Source organism: Papilio xuthus, unplaced genomic scaffold, assembly GCF_000836235.2.
Source record: "Papilio xuthus unplaced genomic scaffold, Pxut_1.1 DF827570.1, whole genome shotgun sequence".
NCBI classification, from domain to species: domain Eukaryota; kingdom Metazoa; phylum Arthropoda; class Insecta; order Lepidoptera; family Papilionidae; genus Papilio; species Papilio xuthus.
The window spans coordinates 3,810,388-3,829,692 of NW_013531079.1; the positions used below are offsets into that span (position 1 = coordinate 3,810,388).

Genomic DNA, 19,305 nt, shown 5'->3' on the forward strand with positions numbered 1-19,305 from the left:
TTATAATTACTTTTAAAAGTCTTTTATAAAGTTGAGAATACTTAGAAGATTTACAAGTAATTATAACTTGGAAGATTTCATTTTCATTTAAAATAATATTTTCTACCTTATACTAACAATATCAATTTAAAATAAAGTAAAAACTTTTTAAATTATCTCACAGTGACATCATTATTGAGTTTCGCTGATCGATTGATTTTAATACTTGAAAAATATTTAATAGATTTAAAAAAAATGGTACACGAAAGTTATTCCTTAAAAAATTTATTACGACCTAGGAAGAGTGTGGTGGCGCAGTTCTTAAGCACTTGATTTTTGTCTTCTGTGGGGTCATGGTATTTTACCGGTCGTGGCCCATTCGTGTAGCAAACAAAAATTTTTGTTGCGGGATCTTTTTTTATATATTATAAGGTCACAAACGAGCGAACGGTCACCTATAATCACTGCAATAGCAAAACGAACGTTGGCCATAGACATCCGCAATTGCAGATGCGTTGCCTACCTATAATCGACGGAGGAGGGGATGCACAGAAAGATAATATTTTCCCTTCCCATAAATCCCCTTATCCAGAAAATCCAGTTCCACTTCCCATCTTTCCCTTATAAGAACCCAGTACCACACTCATCAGATGAAACGCCGAATTCCTTTCACTTCAAGCCTGTCTTCTGTGAGGTAGTGGTATTTCACCGGGGGAGTCGGGCCAATTCGTGCCAAAATGTTAAAGCGGGCTCTACCACTGTCAAAAAGTGTCTCGTAGTATTTTGTCATCTTGTACTATAAAAAGTGCATATGGGTATTTTAAGTACCCACAGCATAAATAACATCGCATAAATTTCTTTTGAAGTCCGCTTTATCAAGATAAGTGAGTAATAAAACGCTGAAGTTTCAAGAAGTTGTAAGTCTAAGATAAAAACTTTCTCTCGAGAGCCATAACTTTTTTAATTTATGCAAACATCCTAACAACCAAGGTGTAAGTTTAAACAAATAACCTACCATATTTTCCAGAGTATAACGAGAAAGGCAATAGAATTCAGAAAGGGACAGCAGTAGTAATTCATTTTCAGAAAGTAACAAACGAAGAAGGTAACCGTCACCCAATAAACATCTTCAAAAATCTGGCGGTTCTCAAAAAGCTTTATTTCTTTATTGTACTAGAAGTTGGTTAACAAGTCAATAACCATCTTATAACGCTAAAATATCGTGAAGTGACCGTTGGCAATAGTCATCCGCCTAAATATAGAAGGTTGCAGATGCGCCCCCTGCTTTTATGGACAGAGGATCTCCCCAGCATAAGGATATTATAATTCCTATAGATGCCCACCACTATCAGATCTATTTCTCCTGTCCTTTCCAATAATAAAATATTGGTAAGGAGAAGTAAAGTTTATAAAAAAAGTCGGGGATTTCGAGACCTAAAGGATTTTCTGCACAATTGTGACCTCTCTTTATTATCTTTACTTGTATCTGTCCCATTTAATTTATTCGATACGAGTCAGTGTTTGTACCCTGGTCACGTTCGGTTGCAGGGTATTATATACGATGGAACGTTGTTGACCGTAAATATGGCTATCTCTATAATCGACACAGGGTGAAATATTTTTGCTGCAAAAGTTATTTTTACCACAATTACAATGAGGAATCGTGCAGCACCTTTACGTTATATCTTTTTTCTTTCATCGCCATCTTATGCATATCCTCTTTCACACAATCCATCTATTCTTTTGGTTTTGTTTACTCAAGCTTTGTAGCAATTAAAATTTAATCTACTTTTAGTTACTTTTTTGTTTATTTCATCAGCATCCTTACCTAACCTTCTACTCCTCAATTTCTCTATCACTGGCGCTAATTTCAAACTTCCTCTAATATACATATTCTTAATTTTATCCTTTCTTATCATACCTCACATCCATCTCAGCATACGCGTCTCAGCAACATGTAATTCTTTCATCCCAAACCTTAGTGGCTTAATATTCAGATTTGTTGATGATGTAATTAATATTACATCAAAAAGGTAACATCCATTTTGGTTGACTTCACTAATTATCTGAGGTCCCAGTAATTTCTTGAGTGTAACGCGATATCATCAATTCGAGCGCAACGCGGGTACAACTGAAGTTAATTGGAATAGTTGTCCTATTAAAGGTCGAGACACGTAGCGGACGCCGCGGCCGTGTCCATTATTCAAGCGGCCTCGTTACAGCTTGACTGATCATTGTCTACTTGCCTAAGTTATTATAATTAAACGAGTTTGTATATAATTAGACGTATTGTTTGCATTTTATTGTTGCAAGTATCAAGAATATGCGGATGAAATTCACTATTTAATAGAATTGGATATTAACATTTTTTGTATAAGTTGGCAAACGAGCTAGCAACCACTTGAGTTTGCCGAAATAACGAAGCTATTTGCTAGCTTGTATTGTATTGCTATCGCCAGGAAAGGATGGGAAGAGGAGTTGGATTTGGCGTAGGATGGGTCACATAGGAAGTGGAAATATTTTCTGTCTGTGCGTCCCCTTCTTTGTCTTTTAAAATAGGCAACACATTTGCAAATGTTGATATCTATGGGTAGTGGTTGCTTCGCTATTTCGGCGAATTCAGGTGGATCGACATATATATAAACTTAAATATGAACTCCCCTGATTCAATCAAGTAAAACCAATTTTCGAAAAACAACATGGAACTTACGTAACTTGGTGATAGCTGTAAGAAAAATAATCAATTTGTTACGTCAATCTCTCGTAGGGTTTTCGTTGGGCAAACGTGATACAAGCCCAAAGTCAACGAGACGACTCGCCCCATTTATCATTTCCGACCCGACACCGATCAACCAGTTGACTATCAATTTTTTCTGTCCGGTCTTAGCATTCACAGAAAAAAGAAATTCCACATTTTTTGAATTTCGAAATGTTGATTCCATTTTTAAAATTTCAAAACATAGAATCCGTTTTTATACGTTTTGAAAACGAACATATAAAAACTAACTATTGCTTTGGAGTTGATACAAAAATTATAAAATTATATTAATTTTAAATCATCCTATAAGTTATTATTAATGCATTTATATTTTGGAATATTTTTTTAATTCTTATTAATTTCATTGAGAATTTAGAAATAAGAAGAAAATTGTTGCTGCCACATACGGAACCTCTTTATACTTTTTACTTATAATTTTTATTTTTCGAACATTATGTATATTTTTCTTCCTTTTTTCTAATTTAAAATGCAGTTGTAAATATATCATCAAACAAACAGTTGCCTATCTTATTTCCTTATTCTATTTTATAACTAGCTGTCGCCCGCGACAACGTCCGCGCGGGATTAAAAATAGATGTGGCCTGATTCTCAGACTTACTCAATATGCAAACAAAATTTCATGAGAATCGATTATTTTATTTATTAAATAGATATTTTTATTTTCTCTTTTAACGTTATATTATTTTGCAAAGTTTATCAGGAATCCAACCGCTCTTTTCCATCCTTACTCTCCTTCATCGCAATTTATAATAATTAATTATACTATTACGAACAAAATTTTCATCCATTATTAACGATTCATATTGACTACAATTAATTTAAAAAAAAATCAATTACAGCTCTTTACTTCAACACATTCCAGTATTCCTGACACCTCTTTAAATAAAAAAAATATTCATAGCAAACCCATTTGAGTTCTACGTATTTTGATGTTGTATTTTTGTGTTAGAAATAGTGTTGAGGTCGCTTTGGGACTCTTCGTGTTCTTTTAGAAATGAGCACATGACATCACTGTGGCAATTGAAAAATCTTTAAGAACTACTAACCTAGATCTTTGGTAGGCGTTAATATCAATATTATGAATGTTTTTTTTTTAATATTAATAGCCATCAAACAGACAAGACAACGGAAAGTTAACATTGAGTCATAAGTAGTAATTTAAATTAAAGCACGCGAGGCCGTCCCCGCGGTATTAAAAAAAAAACTTAATTGGTAGTCTGTGTATTCATCAAGATATGTTCTATATGTATGCCAAATTTAAGCGAGATATATGTAGTCGTTCTTGACATACCTTCTAACATACATACATCCATCTTAACATTAATCATCATCAGCTCACTATACGTCCTCATTGAGGGGCTCGGAGCCTACCCTAAATTAAGGGTGATTAGGCCATAGTCAACCACGCTGGCCAAGTGCGGGTTGGTTGACTTCACACATATCTTTGAATTTCTTCTCAGACATGTGCAGGTTGCATCACGATGTTTTCCTTCACCGTAAGAACGTCGGATAAATGTACATATGTTAATCGGAAATAATATTAGTAACATTTTTGTCAACCGAATAAAGTATTTTTTGCCATAACATAAACTATCAAGACATTACAAATGATATTTTTTGTTGGTTTTTTATTTTTTTTAAACATCAAACATTTGAAACATAGATTAAGCACAAAAGACTTTACCTATCCTAATTACTATTATAATTGTTATACCCAAATCTTCAACTATTTCTTGACTTGAACAAAACAAGATTGTGTAACACAATACCATTGTTTGGAACTTATTCGTGGATAATCTGTTTATAAATTCAATGTTGAGTTGGGAATAGGATACTCTGGGATTCGTTCGCAAAACCAATTAGAGCTTTAGAACGCGTGAAAGTCTAGCTTCAAATAGATTTACAAATAAACCCTTTATTTTAAACTCATATATGTTTGTCTTTTATTAAAATTAAATCAAACTCATTATATAATATTATAAATGTGAATGTTAAGATGGATGGATGTTTCTTTGAAGATATTTCTAGAATGGCTGTATGAATCTCGCTGAAATTTGACATAGCTGTAGAACATAATCTGGAAGAACGCATAGGTTAATGATATTATTTTTTTAATTCCGTACGGACGGAGTCGCCGGCGACACCTAGTTATCTATATTAATCAGTTTTCATAAATATTAGTGGACAATTTATCTCACTAAAGGACACACTTATTGTAATTTTATAAGTATATTAGCTGTTGCCCGCGACTCTGTCAACGAGGGATAAAAAACATAATAAGTAGCCTATGTGTTCTTCCAGACTATGTTCTATATGTATACCTAATTTCATCGAAATCCGTCCAACTGTTCTGGAGATACCTTGTAACAAAATCTATCCATCGATTCACCAAAACATTCTCATTTATAATATTAGTAAAATAGTAAGATTAGTCATCGCCTGAGACTCCCACCGTGCGGGATTAAAAATGGATAGTAGCCGATTCTCTGACCTACTGAATGTGCATATAAAATTATATAAAAATCGGTCAACGTTGATCAAAATTAATCCATTCTAGTCTATACCTTCCAAAGTCTAATTTGAAACAATAGCAAAGGTCGCTGAATCCTGAAAGGGTCGGAAGTAACAAACATGTTCAGTTTGTTTTCGCCTTCGTCATTGTCTCAGTTTTTCCTAACGTTTTTCCTCTTGCGATAATACCGGTCTGTCTGAACAACGAATTATAGTCCAAGAGCTTAACTACTGGTGAGTTTTTTTTGTTAATGCGATGTTTTTTTAATGCACTTATAATAGAATTTATGTATTGTTAGGAAGCAAATCCGAATGCCGGTGTATCGCAACACTAGCCTTACTAAAATGTCTACGTTTATGTCCCCTCACTAATCATTCTGACACTTGACTTTGTAAAGAAAGCACGTCATTCGCACCAAAGGATTCTAACTAATAATGTCTAAAAATATAAATTAGAAAATCAACGCTTTATAATAATTTTTTGAGAATTAAAACAGATATTTTTTTAAATTTCTCGGAAATATTATTTTATATTATAAGGTGGCAAACGAGCCATCTAAATTCGGGGAAATATTAGTTAGAAGAAGAAGGATATTAATTAGAAAGGGAAGTATACCTTTAACCGATGGATGATGAGACACACAGACAAAAACAGAATTCTTCCTATGCGTCGCTTCCTCCATCGAATCCACATATTTCCCAAAAGGGTGGCAAGAGAAAGACGACTAATATCTCTAGGCACACTCACCAGATGAAATGCGGTATTGCTTACATATAATTCCAGGTAAAAACAAGAGAAAGAAACCAAAAATTTCATTCTCGAGATGTTTTATATTTCATCTTACATTATTTATTTATACTCTAATTTACAAAGTCTCGCTCTAAGAAACAAAAGCATTTCTGCGTTGCTGCCAAGAAATGTACAAAATTCAGTACTCATTTGTAACAAAGCTAATGTTTCATGGTAATTGTAAATTTATTTTTTACTAGTGGTTCACGACTTTGTCAGCGCAGAATCAAACAAGAAAATTAACCTTTAATATTCCCCCATGCATCAGCTTCCTACTTGCTAGTTCCGGTAGAAGTCGGTCTAGATGTTTCGGAGATTTTCGACGCTGCCTTGTTGACAGACATACAGACAAAAATTTAAAAAAAAGTTTTTTATTATCACCTACGAAAATACATTATACGTACGATTATAATTAGTCATTTGAATATTACATACAGACACCCCAATTTTATTAATATGAATAGACTAGCAGTCGCCCGCGACTCCGTCCGCGCGGAATCAAATAAATAAAATTAGTAGCCTACGTGTCCTTCCAGACTGTGTTCTACATCTATCATCTAGCAGCAAGATTCATGCAGTCGTTCTGAATATATCTACAAACAAACATCCATCCATCCATCCAAACATTCGCATTTTATTTTTTAAATTTTAGGCTAATAATTTAAAGAAATATTATTTGTTTTAAATTAATGTGGTTATTACAACTTGCCTACTATTGACCAATCCGTTAGTTTTATACTAGATGGTGGCAAGCAAGAGGTTCACTTAATATTCCTAAAATAACGAAGCGGCCTCTGCCTATAGACATCTGCAACAAACCTGAACCAGGACAGAATGGAAGTAGAGAAAAGTTTTATTTCTCTTTTCTAAGTATACCCCTGCCTTGCAAAACCAAAATCCCCTTAATTAATTAAATATTCTACCAAATCCAAAGTATTTTATTGGATTATGTGACACCATTCAACAATTAGGTTACACAGAAGAGCGAACTTCCCCAAACTAAGCTTTCAGAAAGTTTCTGATTACATTAAGGACAAAACAAACTAACATCGACATAAAGTTAAAATAAAATAAATTAATCCATTCACATTTGTAGGCGGAGTTTGTTTAAATTTATTTTGCCTTAGGGCAATCTACATAATTCTATTTAATATAGTATCTCGCCAAATCATTCGGCCTAACTTAAGGCTAGTACGAAATAGGCTAGGATTTTAGTCGAGTAGCGTTTAGTAACTAAAAGTGATTTCAACAGTGGTAGAGCCCGCTTTAACATGTTCGCACGAATCGGCCCGGCTCGTCCGGTGAAATACCACGACCACACAGAAGACAGGCGTCAAGTGGAAGCAATTCCGCATTTCGTCTGATGAGCGTGCGTCCCGGTGGCCTAATTTAGTCTTCTTTCCCTTCCCACCCTTTTCTCATAAGGAAAGGATGGGAAGTGGAAGTGGACTTTCCGGATGAGAGGATGCATGGAAGGGAAAAATATTTTCTTTCTGTGCATCTCTCCTCCGTCGATTAAAGGTAGGCAACGCTTATGCAATTGCGTATGTCTATGGGCAACGGTCACTTCGCTATTTCAGCGATTTCAGGTGGCCGCTCGCTCGTTTGCCACCTTATGATATAAAAAAGTACCTAATTAGCTAGACTAAAGAATGTACTTATGTACTAAACAAAATTTTCGTTGTTAAGACACGTTTAATTACTAAATTTCTCGCTACTTGGTCAATATACTAGCCTGGTACGAACAAGCTTTTAAGCTTAGTTAGCACTACGCTAGTAATTCAGTAACTAAACGTGTCCGAACAATGAAAATAGTAGAGTAGTAGAGCAAATCATTTAGTCGAGTCAATATATTTTGTTCTATCCTTACGCTGCGGCGGCGAATATCGCCTCCCATCACTTGTCTCTACCATGTACTTAACAAGTCCAAACCTGTTTTAATCGAGTTTATTAGTCAACGTTGACGTTGGTATTTTCTTTGTTTTTTCATTTATTTATCATATTTTTAATATAGTACATTTCATATCGAAAAAAAAATATACAAAATATATTATGTTAAATATAGAACACTACCGGCTGCGGAATCCCATGACTCAAACAACCAGTGGTCAGGGCTGCAGAGACAGGAACCTTCTCACGATGCGCGCGGTTTCTAGAATAACTGCCTTTTGTATCGGGCCCTTAATCCAAATGTTTAGCGAGAGCTTCTTTAGCTTCCTTTTCTTTATATTATTAGGTATCAAACGAACAAGGGACCATTTGAATTTAGCCACCCCTGTCCTTAATACATCCGCAATTACTAGGAACTCGACTAAATAAGTAGCCTAGTGTGAACTAGCCTTTAGTCCAGGACACTGACAATTTTCCAGAATAAAAAGTATAAATTCAATAATATTAAAAAGCACCGTTTTGTGCAAAGGTATTTTTCGGTATAAATATTATTATTAATTGCAAACTTAACGTTTGTGTATTTTAATGTAAGATTATTTTCTTATTATTAAATTAAAAGACATGTCATAAAGTAGAGTAAAGAAGACATGAAAAAAAAAATCGAAATTCCGACCTTAAGGTAAAGAGAATCTCTTGAAATAAAATGGTGCATTCCAATAAACTCGAAAGCGAAATTCAACGGTGTAACTTTTGGTACAAATTCTAAAGTACGGCATTTAATTTGTAATTTCTATCCACTACAATAGTGTGGTCTTTAAAATCTAAAATAAATTTTAACTGACAATCTATACCTTACAAAGCATGTTCCTTTAAATTTTGTACATTTATATAGTTTTTTAATACGATTAAGAAAATTCAAATAAATTACACCCTATAATTTACTTATTTGAATACAAAATTATTTCTAAAAATATTAGAACACGTTACGTAAAACTTTCAAGAGGGAATCGTAATGAAATTCAAAAAACTTACCCTCTCACTTTCGAACACACATTGCAAATAAAAAAATATAATAAAAAACACAGTCCGTTTACGAAGTATTCGTTGGAAAATTCCAATTGCGTTCACTTCACTGGTTCGGAAAATATCACTTGATGTTTTTACGTCAATTTTTATTATACACCTCACAGCATTTTTTTTTCTACACTCGCGTAGTTTTAGGGGATGAAGCGTGCAGGCCCCGCCGCATCTAAAGGTCTTCTACCCCCACCCTAAGGGTGACAGGCTGCGCGCAACCGCGCATGCGCCAAAACTCATTATAAATATGAGATTTCAAATGCGAATTTGTTATTATCCTAAAATCTAAGTTTGATTTATAGTTTATATACACATTTTTAATACGGAATTGTGAAAAAAAAACTCAAAATTCGAAAGCTATATTTACCGCAATTTTATAAAGTTGAAGATAAAAGAAAAATAACTGTTTTCGACGTAATTTAAAATACTCTTTTCTTCGAGAGCCACAATCTTGCTAAGGTGACAAAAGTTATTTCCACGACAGATTCTAGGCATCTTTTGACCGCAAAACATCCGCAATTAAGAGCTTCTAGAACGAACGAACGTCAGTAATCAAATAAGGCGCAGAGCGTCTTGGGTTGGCCACACTCGGGAAGCTTTCGAGCAGGTCCCACTAGGAAAAAAGGAAACGTGGTCAGCCGAGTACGGCGCGGCACATCAGTGACGACGGCACGAGACCAAGCGCCGCCATCTTGGTCTATTCTGGCCAAGATGGCGGTGCACTATGGACGCTCTTTGTCCCACTACGGGGACTGAAGAGACGGGGAAATCAAGTCAAGTCAATAATTAAAAAGAACACTATTCTTTAATAAGCTGGTAGAAAGAAATTGTATCATCATCATAATCAACCTAAATTCATTCACTGCTGGACGTAGGCCTCCCCATCGGGTCGCAGACGAGAGCGAAAGCGTGTCCGTGGCCCCGTCCCGATGTGTTGAAGAGACAGAGAGGTTTAGTGGGTATGCCTCCGCTATGGAGGAGAATCCCACTTAACTACCGATTCCCCCCGGGGCGCGGAGTATGCTTAATACATTCCTCTCTGGAAAAAAAGGCCTCCCCCCATCGATTTCCACAATGCCCGGTCCTGTCTCGTCCGCATCCAGTGCACTCTCGCAACATTGACCAGGTCATCGGTCCATCGTGCGGGAGGTCTACCTACGCTGCGTCGACCCGTCCGCGACCGCCACTCTAGGACTTTTCGGCCCCATCGGCCGTCCATTGTAAAAATTTTATGCTTTACTTTTAAATAAACTTTAAAAGCAAAAATATGTTACATTTATTCCAATTACTAAGAAGAGTGCTTACGCAATCAACACTCTGCCATAATGATAATGACACTACTAAGTATACTTAACAATTACTATTATAATAAGCACTTACATTAAGCAGACGCGAGCTTAAGTTTCGCAAACTGCACTTAATTACTGTGCATTTCCATGTGGTTAGAAAATGTAACAAGTTATTTGTCTCGTTTATAAACAAAGTAATAGCATAATGTTTGTTGTACAAATGTATTATTGTTATTAATGTTACATCATGTTTTTTATCATAAGATGGCATACGAGCGAGCGGCCACATAAAATCGCTGAAATAGCGAAGTGACCGTTGCCCATAGATATACGCAATTGCATATACGTTGCCTATCTTTCATCGACGGATGAGAGGATGCACAGAAAGAAAATATTTTCTCTTTCCATGCATCCTCTCATCCGGAAAGTCCACTTTCACTTCCCAACCCTTCCTCATAAGAAGAAGGGTGGGAAGGGAAAGAGGACTAAATTAGGCCTCCGGGACGCACACTCATCAGACGAAACGCGGAATTGCTTCCACTTGACGCCTGTCTTCTGTGTGGTCATGGTATTTCACCGGGCGAGCCGGATCAATTCGTGCGAAGATGTTAAAGCGGGCTCTACCACTGTTAAACATACACTCTTATTAACAACATTACATAACTCTATTTTACATTTTGAAGGTTATCTTTTGAAGATTTCTTCCAGATAAAAAATACACGAAGGTTAATTTATATAAGAATTAAAAGAAAAACATTTTCATATAAAACGTGCCACAGAAGTAAAACATTGAAACAACTCTCGAAGTAATTTCCTGTCACAATAATTGCCTACGGATATGAGAAACAAATGAACGTTCTATGTCTCATAAATATATAAGATAGGTATATTCTCATGTTTTTTTTAATCTCTTATTTAATATACTACGATTATCAGATGAAATAAAGAATTTCTTCTAATTTGTTTTTAAAACATCTAAAAGAAACAATGGGTAATACGAAAAATATGTCGAAGAGATGAGGTCTTAGTATTTGTTGGATTCTCGTTATCATTGGCAGCTCACTATACGTCCCCACTTAGAGGCTCGGAGTCTACCCTAAGTTAGAGGTGACTAGACCATAGTCAACAACGCTGACCCAGTGCGGGTTAACTTTACACATATCTTTGAATTTCTTCACAGATATGTGCAGCATCACGATGTTCTTCACCGTAAAAACGTCGGATGAATGTACATAGTCAAAAGATTTTCTCATCTTGACGGCTCGCAATTCTATTTAATTTAAACGGTCGCCATAATTCGAAATAATCTTGATATTTGACTGCCATGACACGTAATAAAACTGGGATGCTAATATGTATTATCGTAATCACAAAGGCCAGCAACGCATCTGCGGTTCTTCTGGTATTGCAGATGTACATGGGCGTCGAGGTATACATCGGTGTTCACGCTGCTCGTTTGAACCTTGTCTATACTAATATTATGAAGCGTAAGAGTTTGTTTAAACGCGCTAATCTTAGGAACTACTGGTTCGATTTGAAAAAATCTTTTTTTGTTAGATAGTCCATTTACAGAGGAAGGCTTTAGGCTATATAAAATTACGCTGCGACCAAAAGGTGCGAAACGTCATTGAGAAATGTTCCAAATCGGGGAAAATTAAGATAATTGCAATAGTCTTTCCGACAACCACGCCAATGAAATCGCGGGCACAGCTAGTCTTTTATAAAAAAATCTTACAGCGTATGGCCAGTGTAAACACACCCTAAAATCCGATGTTAAAAGAAATTAACCTTAGTTTGATCCAAACAACTGTTTGATCCAAAGGGAGGTAAAGTAACAACACAGTTAATGGATACGAGAAGTTTGCAAAGTAATTAATTATTTTCCGGCTCTTTGTTTCTCGCAACAGGCGGATTAATGTTGTCCTAGATTAAAGGTATATTTATGTCCAATAAAGAAACATCACTACGAATGTTCTACGAAATGCTTTTAATATTTGGCTTTTATCTAGAGCGTCGGTGGCTCAGGGGTCAAGCACTTGACTTGCAATCTGTAGGTCCTGCATTCGAATCCTTTTTGGATTTTTAATTAATAAATAGGAATTTACTTCTGTGGACATGAATGTTTTTTCTTCATTGATCGTTCATTTCTTTCTCATCCCTGTCATTCCATATCGTCATCCGTGTGATCTTGGACAAAATGCCTGGAAGAACACATAGGCTACTATTTTTTTTTAATTTTAATTCCGTGCAGACGGAATCGCGGGCGATCGATAGTTTTATCATAATTCAAGTCTACACGTAAATCCTAGCTTGAAACTAATAGATACCGCCAAGTTATTGAACTGAGAACAAGAGCACCGGCTGCGGAAAGTTTTAACTTTCACGATGTGTAACTTTCAAACGAGCATTTTATAAGAGCAATGCATGAAAAAAAATCTACATATGGTCGATTTTATTATTAGAAAAATGTACAAAAGCTTACTACATTTACTATGCATTTATTCTGTGACAATTTAGCGTCCCGTTTTAGCTTTACATAGGTATAATATATATCCTACTAGCTGTTGTCCGCGATTACTCTCTCAATATTACGAAGAAAAACTTAGCACGTAGCCTATTTGTTCTTCCAGACTATGTTCTATATGTATACGAAATTTTAGCCTGATGCGTTTAACCGTTCTGGTGATACCTTCTAACAAACATCCATCCATCCAAAAAATTTTCGTATTTATATTAGTAAGAAATTACTCAGAGATAATGTAGCGTTTTTGTGATAAAAGATTTTTTTAAATCGGTCCAGTAGTTTTTTATGTATTAAAAATACGTGTAGACATATAAAGTTAACCTTTAAATAGCCATTTAGAATTAATCATAAGTATTCAAAAACGGTTTTCAGTAGCATATAATTATAACAGTACATATATATATATATATTTTTATATCATAAGGTGGCAAACGAGCGAGCGGCCAGCTGAAATCGCTTAAATAGCGAAGTGACCGTTGCCCATAGACATACGCAATTGGATATGCGTTGCCTACCTTTAATCGACGGAGGAGAGGATGCAAGGAAATAAAATATTTTCCCTTTCCATGCATCCTCTCGTCCGGAAAGTCCGCTTTCACTTCCCATCCTTTCCTTGTAAAAAAAGGGTGGGAAGGGAAAGAGGACTAAATTAGGCCTCCGGGACGCACACTCATCAGACGAAACGCGGAATTGCTTCCACTTCACGCCTGTTTTCTGTGTGGTGGTGGTATTTCACCGGATGAACCTGGCCAATTCTTGCGAAGATGTTAAAGCGGGTTCTCCCACTCTTAAATGTATTCTTTATATAAACGATTATATATTTCATTAGATATCCTAACTAGCTATTATAATAGTATATAATGTGTTCTATTATGATATCTAAATTGTATTAAACTGATATATAAACACGGCTAAACACTCACGTATATTCATCCGGTGGCGGCACCGACTAGTTTCGAGCCCATCGGGGGCCCTTCGTATTATTTTGCGGACGCGGCCCGTCGCTCACTGAAATCTAAATTGTATGTTCAACACAACTGTAACTTAGTTAACGTAGTTAAGCAGATAACGCGTAGTTAAGTATAACAAATCTATTCTTGATTAATTTTAGTAATTAAATTATTCTAAAATTATGTCAATATCTTTGAAAACTTTTTATTAATAAAATAATTAAATTATGCCTAAGCATTTCAATATTACTTAAGCACTTTTGTAAAATATATTTTTTAATTTGTACTTATGATTGTAAAATAATTATTTATTCTAGTGAAAAGAGTCTTAAATCTATATTAAATAAAACATTAAAAACAAATAAATAGAAATATATTATTAAAAGGAGTCCCTTTAGTCAAGGTTCCAAAGATACTGGCAGCGTTCCCCTTTGTATAGCTATACTAATTCTTTGTCCGAGGTAGCTGCCAGCTCTTCGGTCCCCTGTGATGGCGAGGGTAATAAATGATTTTCGACTATCGTAACACACTATGAAGAATTTAGAAATCTGAAAATAATTTGAATAATACTAATATCATAAGATAAATCTTCTTATATATAAAATGCTTGTGTCACAATTTTCGTTCCCATACTACTTCGAAACGGCTTGACCGATTCTCATGAAATTTTGTGAGCATATTGAGTAGGTCTGAGAATCGGCCAACATCTATTTTTAATCTCTCGCGGACAGAGTTGCGGGCGACAGCTAGTAAAATATAATATCGTCATCTTTGTCTTTATCTTTGAGAAACAGAGATAACAATATGTTTTTAAACTTTGGTCTCAGAAGCCCACTGTTAAACAGGTGTCACGATTTAAATTCACAGTTAATCATAATCTGACATTGTTTCTCGAGTTAAGTATAAAACATTCGTTTATAACAGAGTTAATTCTTTATTTAAATTCATGTTACGCTCGATGATAACAAAAGGGAATTGTGCTCGAGTTGGCATCGCTGTCACGATTCGTATTAGAGATCGCTGCTTTAAGCTTTGTCTTAATAAATGTATAGTCGAGAAATTTTATTACCTACCCATTGAAATTTCATTTAAGGCTCTTCGTACATCACCAGCTCACTATTAGTTCCCATTGAGGGACTCGGAGGCTTAAGTAAGGGGTGACTAGGCCATAGTCAACCACGCTGGCCCAGTGCGGATTAGTTGACTTCACACATATCTTTGATTTTCTTCGCAGATATGTGCAGATTGCACCACGATGTTTTCCTTCAGCGTAAGAACGTCGATGTACATATGAAAATCGAATGTAGAAAAACACATTGGTACTTGGCAGAATTTGAACCCAGGATCTGCAGATACAAGTAAAGGGTCTAACCACTGAGCCACCGACGCTCCGAACATATGGTAACTTAAATATTCGAAAACGATTCTCAGCGCCAACATCTCTATCTGTCATCGAACGCCAAATACCAAAGACACGCTCGCAACCTGCTTGTCAAGACCGTTGTGAGAAAAGTCGGAACGGTTGACAAGTCAGTCGCTCTGTCAATACTGACCGAATAGATTATTCGCGTCGGCGACATAACGCCGCATCCCACGCTTACGTGCACAATAAAAATTGAATTAAATAAAAAAGAAAAAAAAACTTTGCACCTCTTTATGGAAATTGTGCCAACTTGTGAACGTGAAATATAACAAAATTTTAATATTAATGTAAAGAAGTATGTACATGAAGCTATTTTAATGAAAAACATTTATTTATTATTACTAAAATCTAAACTTATCACAGAAAACTACATTAGTTCGTCTGTGGGATAAAAAGATTATTATGTTTAACTAGAATTTGACCTTGATTTCGAACAAAAGGCGACTACATAAATATAAACTTGGAATCCATAATTAATATTTTATATGCTCAAAGAAACACAATATCTAATATATAAAAATATTTTAATAATAAATTTAATTAACTTTTTTGATGTTTTTCGTAACGTATTACGACGATTTTTGCGGATTTCTTTTGATGTTATTGAGATCTGGACACGAGGAAGCTTATTAATAATTTCTAACAAACCAATTACATGTTCTCTTAATAATGCCCATACATTTATAAGAGATGGGGGCAAACGAGCGACGGGAACCGAAGTAATCATCAACACTCATGGATATAAACACCAGAGGAACTGCAAATACGTTGCCGTTTAAGGAAATAATATGCTCGCTACTTAAAGGACCCTAAGTCGTATTGGTTTGCAAATCTTGCCGAGGATAAATCGTGTCATATACAGCGGTACGAGACATGGAATTGCGCGAGAATCGCACCGTTGTGGAATACCAGCCATCCTGGCAGTCTTGTCGTCCGATGACAGAACACAGCGGCAGGAATCATTCCAAACATATTTCTATACATAATCTTTGACAAAAAAAACACTACAATATGTTTCAATACAAGGTCAGTGAATTCGCCTATAAAAGACTATAATATCTTTAGATAGGCCAAAATAGAAGTCATTAGGTCTTCCATTAATCTGGGACTGGAAGGTATAATCCTTGTCTTATTCAATCAAGTCGCAATTAAACGGACATTGAACCGGTTGATGATTACAAAATAAGGCCCCGGATTACTGGGATACGGTAAACCCTGTCTCTAATTACGACTACTCTATATATATTTTACTAAGTATTATACTCACTGAATCAGGAGAGATTTTCTGGTACTATCAGGGATTTTGGCGGTATTCCACATTTAATACGAGAGCTTGCACTTCTTAAATTCAAATAATTGCGGTAACAATAACTAATAGTTCGAAAAAAGATCCGGTTGTACGCGACTATTTACTATTATGCCATTTGCGCAACTCATTGCTACCTAATTGGTCGTATTATTAGAATGGGCTTGAGTTTGTTTCTTTGCAATGAGCAAGGAATTTAATCTGTAAGTCGTACACCGCGAAGTGCTCTGACTGTATGTATGTAATTTCGGTTGTGACCGCCTACAGCCCAAACGGCTTAACCGATTTTGACAAATGACGTGTCATTCGATTCCTAATTATCTTCTGAGTCTTAAAGAAGTATAGTTGGGTTTTTTTATTAACAGTTTTAAATAACATACTAGTTCTAACGCGCTAATTCTTGCGACCAATATAAAAAAGCCTATGCGATACTATACTAATATGATAAATGCGAATGTTAAGATGGTTGGATGGATGGTTGTTTTTTTTTGAAGGTGTCTCCAAAACGGTTGTTTGGATTTCGCTGAAATGTGGCATAGATAAATAACACACTCTGGAACATATAAGCTACTAATTAAGTTGTTTTATGCCGCGCCGAAGGAGTCGCGGGCGACAGCTAGTTAAGTGAATGAAAAAAGAGGGTAAAATTAAATTTAAACATTTAGGGTAAACACAACACCCTTTGGATACTGTAATATTTTATGAAAAGTTCGTAGTAGTTTAGCCTAAACCACGCTTTGTGTATTAAAAACATTTTCAAAATTAAATTCACAGTTTCATTGCGCGCTTTGTTTAAATAGGATTATGTTAATTTGTGCTACTATTCAGTGTATAGCGAAGTACGTGCAATCGCCTTGTAATTAAACCTGGACGAGCGACGTTGGACTGAATGGTCGAGATTACGTCGTTAGCTGGGAATTGATTAGGTTTAGACTTTATGCATCAAAAGTTGAGGTACATTCTGATGCTTCTTGATACTTTGACTTTCTACTTGATACATTTATATTTACTTCCTTCATTAGTTTGTTACAATAACGTAAGGTAAGATCTTTACTTCACATTTTTTATAAACAAATTTCCTTTCAATCGGTTAAAAATATTTTTTAATTTTTTTTTAAATTAATAAATATTTTTTTTCATACTATCTTACTAATACTATAATGCGAACGTTTGGATGTATGTATGGATGGATGTTTGTTTGAAGGTACCTCCAGAATGACTACATGGATCTCTCTAAAATTTGGTTTAGATGTATTATAGTACATAGTCTGGAAGAACACATTGACTACCAATTGAGTTATTTTTTAATTTCTTACAGACAGAGTCGCGGACGGCAACTTGTAATGAATAATAAGAAAAAAAAACAGTGTTTTTTACAAACCAAACCATACTTATTTTCATCACTTCCATTCTTTGTTCAAAAAATGTCAAAACGGTATGTTTTGTCTGCAGCGGAAGCCCATCACAATTTTAATCATCATCATCAGCTCACTATACCTCCCCACCGAGGGGCTCGGAGCCTACCCTAAGTTGAGGGTGATTAGGCCATAGTCAATTACGCTGGCCAAGTGCGGGTTGGTTGACTTCACACATTAATTTTGAATTTCGTCCCAAAAATGTCAAAACGGTATGTTTTGTCTGCAGCGGAAGCCCATCACAATTTTAATCATCAGCTCACTATACCTACCAAGGTGCTCGGAGTCTACCCTAAGTTAAGGGTGATTAAGCCATAGTCAATCACGCTGGCCAAGTGCGGGTTAGTTGACTTCACACATATCTTTGAATTTCTTCTCAGATATGTGCAGGTTGCATCACGATGTTTTCCTTCACCGTAAGAATGACAATTTTATCTCAATATATTAAATTAGATACATTCAAAGATTACAGCCATCAAAATAACATATCTACATTCATATTGCTTGTTACGAGTTCTGCAAATTAGAGTTGTGGAAACTATTTCCCCAAGAGAATACCAGCTTATCTGTCTACTGAAGGCAATTACAACGATGTTACTCAGTAAATTGATAGCATACATATACAATGTGAAACAACAACATTCAAAGTCGTTTTGTTTGTACATCAGTGATTCCCAAAGTGATCTATATCGACCTCTAGGGATCTATGACAACCTGCAAGGGGTCTACGTCAGCGAAAAAAATTTTGGAGGTCCACGAAATGAAAATGGGGTCCACGATAGTGGATCTCAACACACACTGATATCGCTTGCTTCTATCCAACAAGGAAAAATATGGCAAGGGGTCTACGACACAAAAAAGTTTAGGGAACTCTGGTCTACATAGTAGGAATAAAAACCGATACTGTTCCGGTTTATTGGCGCAACACTAGACCTATTAAAATATCAACGCTTACGTCCCCTCACTAATGGAACGAAACTTGGTAACGAAAGCGCGCCATTCGCTCCAAATTATTCTAACTAACATTACCTAAAAATAGTTATATTTGACTAAGACCTAGTCACCCCTTAAGTTAAAGTTAGGGGTGACAAGATCTTAGTCAACTATTCAAACGCCCTTCCGCCAGACCACAACTCTAGAAACGGTACAGTCAGCTACATTAATATTTATCTTATATATAAAATTCTCGTGTCACAATTTTCGTTCCCATACTCCTCCGAAACGGCTTGACTGATTCTCATGAAATTTTGTGAGCATATTGAGTAGGTCTGAGAATCGGCCAACATCTATTTTTAATCCTGCGCGGACGGAGTCGCGGGCGACAGCAAGTACCTTTATAAAGCTTAAGACGTTTATATACGCTTTTAGGGTT

The 19,305-nt window shown here is 35.6% G+C and overlaps 1 protein-coding gene across 1 annotated transcript in view; it reads right to left on the minus strand.

The window, feature by feature from the left end:
- Positions 1-9,054, minus strand: part of LOC106118507 (uncharacterized) — a 39,270-nt gene extending 30,216 nt beyond the window's left edge. Inside the window, exon 1 of the mRNA XM_013313167.1 lies at positions 8,982-9,054. The gene's annotated coding sequence lies outside the window, so the exon portion shown is untranslated. The remainder of the gene's footprint in view (positions 1-8,981) is intronic.
- Positions 9,055-19,305: the final 10,251 nt, after the last annotated feature.